The sequence below is a fragment of the Cardiocondyla obscurior genome, unplaced genomic scaffold (assembly GCF_019399895.1).
Source record: "Cardiocondyla obscurior isolate alpha-2009 unplaced genomic scaffold, Cobs3.1 scaffold1_7361187_7686053, whole genome shotgun sequence".
Classification (NCBI taxonomy): Eukaryota; Metazoa; Arthropoda; class Insecta; order Hymenoptera; family Formicidae; genus Cardiocondyla; species Cardiocondyla obscurior.
In genome coordinates, this window is record NW_027228794.1 from 295,441 (window position 1) to 300,477 (window position 5,037).

General features: G+C 40.9%; 1 pseudogene; it reads right to left on the bottom strand.

The window, feature by feature from the left end:
* Window positions 1–286: 286 nt before the first annotated feature.
* LOC139112741 (uncharacterized) lies at window positions 287–1,021 on the bottom strand (annotated as a pseudogene).
* Between the last annotated feature and the right edge of the window lie 4,016 nt (window positions 1,022–5,037).

Genomic DNA, 5,037 nt, shown 5'->3' on the forward strand with positions numbered 1-5,037 from the left:
ACAAATTTTACTTTTAGGTATATGTTTTTCATTTTTAAAGTAACAGAAATCCACTGGATTTTGAAATTCTCCAGGATGCGTTTCTACATATCCGCTTTTAAATCAAGCATATTTGAAAAGATTTTTGAACCTAGGTGAAGAAAGCTGATTGTGCGTTAGTGATTGCAACTTTATTATTTTATTACGGGAATGCAAATTGACATCTCTCTCTTGGAAAATGACATTATCTGAAAATGTGCGTACAAAATTTTTCCAAATCTGGAATCCAAACACATCTAAAGGTTGAATCATACCCGTCGTCTTTTTTGGAATGGTTACAATTTGTACTTCTTTTTCTTTTAGAATCAATTACCTGCACCTGGCTTGGGCAGTGTTCCGTCCACGAGTCAAGTAGTAGCATGCTTTTACGACCAGTATTCGGTAGGTACTTCGCTAAACCAAGTTTGAAAATGTTTGGATGTAAGTTTCCCTAATTTCGAAGCTTTATATCATGTATAATAGTTTTTCTATCACAAGCTTCTTCAAACTTTTGCAGTACAGATTCCGTTATAAATGCAAATTTGTCTGCATTTGTTTCACTTTTCTCTATACTCATTTCCCATCTACGTAGCTGATGTAACGATTTAACTTTGTGAAAACGGTTTTGTACACTACTTAAAGTTCGACGTGTGTTTTTTCCGTTTTTCTAAAATTCAACAGCTTTTCTTTTGTAATGAAAACCGATCGCTTTACCTTCATCATCAATTATGCATTCTTCAGATTCAAATGTGTCTTCTGTTTCTGCTGGTGTAATATACTCTACAACTTGTACATCGTGCGGTTCTGATGGATCAGCAAAATCAAGCATGTAATCACGTTCAAATGATGATATTGAACGTGTATCTTGACATTTTTGTATAATGTCACGAATTTCATTATATACTTCAATTTCAAATGAAGTTAATGGTGTTTGTGTGATACTTGCAATTTGAAATGTCGTTGCTAACATATTAATTACGTTTACAATATTGAACGATGTCATATTGAAGAAAATTCTATCCAGAAAAGATCACAAACTTTTCAATATAATGTTACGCCCGGTATACGGAGCAGCGTGAAGCTGCCGGCTCGCTCCGAGGTTTCGGTTCCCCGTTACCAGGGGAACGAAGATGTTTGATTTTGGTTAAAATGACAGTTCTGCCCGTGACTTAATTCGGTGCGGATGTATTTGGTTAAGTCCGATTTAACTCTTATCTTTCCTTTTTCTAAACCCGTCTTCTTTTCTTTCGCGGAGCTCGAACGCCGCAAGTGTGAGTGAGTGAGAGAAAGAGACGCGAACGCGGAGACGTTCGCCGACCCGTTCCCGGCGTAACAATAATAATGACAGATTGATGCCTTAAGTGAAACTGGGAATAATATTTCTGAAATATTTATATAAATCAAAAGACGCAATAAAACTCATTTTTATTAAATAACTTGATATCATTTTTGTTTGTAATAATGTAATATAGTGTTATTCATGTGATAAATAAGAGAGTGAAAACATCCGCATCAAGTTATCGGAAAGTTTGACAAGATTATCGACACAACCTGACTCCGTTTCATTTTTGTTGTTATTTCTTGTCATTCGACAGATCACGCAAAGTTTACATTTACTTTTAATTTTATAATCAGTCACTCGAATTGAAGCACGAACAAAATAGTTTTATATTAAAGATAAATTATTGCACACAAAGTTTCACAATGTTGAATATTTTAAGATTCTCTAACGTTTTTTGATGGAAATCTTATTATGATTATTGAGCGTATTAATCTGATTAAATCGTTCTTATAAGACGAAACTTTACGCACATAGAGTAACAAATTGTTACCGCGAACACGAGCGAGCGAGTGCTAGGATGTTTAGGTTGTTATAAAAAAGAACGGATTAAATTGTTCTTGCTTCACTTGCAATGCAATTTATTTGCTTTCAGTACGATAAAGCGAGCGCTAAATAAAGAATCTAAGCTTGATTCGCGATGTTAGTCGTCGAACTAGCGTAGTGAGACTGACGCTGGGTCGGAAAAGTCGCACGAATCTGCAGCAAAATCCTTTGTTCTTAAATGTTATCTTTGGGGGTTCCCGACGCTCGGGGAACTAGGCAGCTCAGTTTTCATTAGCGTTTGCTAACGCCAGGCTCAAGATAGGGCACACAATAAATATTTGAAACGATTTCTTTGTTAACGAAATAGTACGCCGAAAATCTCGTATTGACGGCGCGTCGCGACGGCGCCTGAAATATTATACCAAAATTTATGTTTTATTTTAAACACAAATAAATTAAAAGTTTTTTAACTGCGGCTCAAAAATAATTTTTACGGAAATAAAGTATTTTTATTTGTAGAGATTTTTCACTTTCCTCCATACAACTCGGAAACTATTGAAGATATCAAAAAAAGTTTTATACAAAAGTTTTATTGTAGAAATACCTCCGTTTAACTGCAATAATAGAATAAAAAAAAATTTATTTTTGTAATTTTATAAACAATTTTGTTAACAATTTTTTTTTATCTAATTCTGTTACTGCAGTTAAATATAGTTGTTTTCACTATAAAACTTTTGTATAAAACTTTTTTTGATATCTTAAATAGTTTTCGAGTTATATCGAAAAAAGCAAATAACCTTTCTATTTGTAAGGGGTGGTTTCACCCCTTTAAAGTGAAATTTAGCACAAACAAAAAATAGTTTTGTGTTACAGATGAACTACTCTACATGCACACAAAGTATCATATTTTTTTGAATTTTCGGGTTGCCTAATCTTCCTTGTTAGTCGCGTGCGGCACGTCAGTTTTTGCGGTATTGTCGCGCGATGTATAAACATTTTGTGTGAACTGTGATTTGAATATACTTTGTAACGCATTTCAAATACGTCTTTTCAAACATTTAATGGTTTTTTGAGCCGGATTTTGGAGAGAATTTACAGTGCATTAATTTAACGGTGCATTAATGAAAGACGGTTGTCACGATGGAGGCGCTTATAGACGATCAGCGGAAGCTTCAAGACCGCATAAGCCGTACAGTGGCGAATTTTTAGAAAGTTAGTGCCGCCAGAAGAACCGTCCCGATGATATTCTCCGCAATTGTAACCTTAGACATTAAATGGAATTGTTTTGAAGAAAGGCACGATCAACTTAGACGGTTGCATTGGAATGCTTTCAAAATCCACGAATATCACTGGTGTCATTGACGTCACGGAAGGAGTATATCTTGAGCAGCGAGCGGAGTTGTTCAAGATGCAGAAAGATTTGACGGCGGAACGGGAAGTCGAAAGGACACAGAGAACTGTGATTTTCGCGCTCCCGCGGACGACTCTTTTTAAGGTAGACATACCAAAGTTTTCTGGACGGTATGAGGAAGATGTCCTTTCGCGGTCTGTTTCAGACGCTTATCATGGACGACATTACTCTGGCCAACGTTACGAGGTTGCACTATCTCAAGGTCGACGTAAAGGGAGAAACCGTGTCCTTAATGAAGCGAATTCTTCACAACAGAAGAGAACTTTGCCAGAGCGTGGAACACTTTGTCAGACTCAACTGTAACTTTCGGGTGGATCCAACGACAACCGTCGTGGTGGACTACCTATGTGGCCAACCGGGTGTCAGAGATTCAACTCATTCTGCCAGAAGCACATTGGCATCATGTGGCTGGCATAGAGAATCCCGCAGAGAGTGCTTCCAGGGGCGTGTCTCCGTCCGAACTGGTGGGCTTGTCATTGTGGTGACAAGACCCTGCTTGGTTATCTGGTTGCACTAATATAATAATCAATGATGAAGAAGTTGTGGAAACTGAGGACCTTCCTGAGGCTCGGACCGCGACGCATGTTTCGGTCAGTATCCCGGATGCTGCGGAGCCTGAATGGATCAGCCGGTTTACTTCGCTTTCGCGACGAGTTGTGGCCTGGTGTCTGCGATGGCTCGGACAAAACGATACTCACTCAGAACCGAAGGATCTTTCTGCTGACGAGTTACGAAAGGCTCTACTGGCCATGGTGCGCGGCGTTTAGGCCGTCTTGCTCCCTGGAGAAGTACGCCTTGTTGTTTCGGGTGCCGCGCTTTCTAGAACTTACGGGTTTTACAAACTTTCTCCTTTTTTAGATCCGCAAGGTGTTCTGCGGGTGGGTGGTCGTCTTCGGCACTCGCTTTTGTTTTATGACAAGAAGCACCCTGCAATTCTGCCACAAAATTCGCATCTAAGCACCTTACTAATTTTCTCTTGCCATGCTTGAGCTCTTCATGGCGGAGTACAGCAAACCTTAGGCCTTCTGCGGCAACAATTCTGGGTGCCTGGTGAACGAGCCGCTGTCAAGAAAGTGATTTATCGATGCGTGACGTGTATGCGATGGCGAGCGGTGGCCCCGACCCTTCTCATGGCTGATCTTTCTTCGGCAAGAGTTAGGCCGTCTCGAGCATTTCAGCACACTGGAGTGGACTACGCCGATCCTGTTTTACTTCGGGCCAGCAAGGAACGTGGGCAGAAGGCCTGCAAGGCCTTCATTGCCGTATTTGTGTGCTTGTGCACTCGTGCAGTGCACTTTGAAGTGGTATCAGACTACACTTCAGAGGCTTTTCTAGCCACTCTGCGACGCTTCGTATCCAGACGTGGTCTTCCGCAAGTCGTTTATAGCGACTGCGGAATAAATTTTGCAGGTGCGGAAGCAAAATTGCGAGGTTTGTTTCAAGCAAGCAGTCGTGAGGCACAACGCATTTATTGGGTCCTGGCTGCAGAGCACATTACATAGCGGTTTAATCCTCCCGCCGTTCCCACTTCGGAGGCTTATGGGGAAGCAGCGGTCAAGTCAGTCAAACATCACCTTCAGTGGTAGTTGGAACCGCCACTCTCACTTTCGAGGAAATGTGCACCTTCCTGGTCGGCGTCGAGCCGTGTCTGAACTCACACCCTATCGCCCTTTTGAACGACGACCTTGACGATTTCTCGGCCCTTACTCCGGGCCATTTTCTGGTGGGAACTGCTTCTCTGGCCGTTCCGGAGCTTACATTGCTAGACGTTCCTACCGGCCGC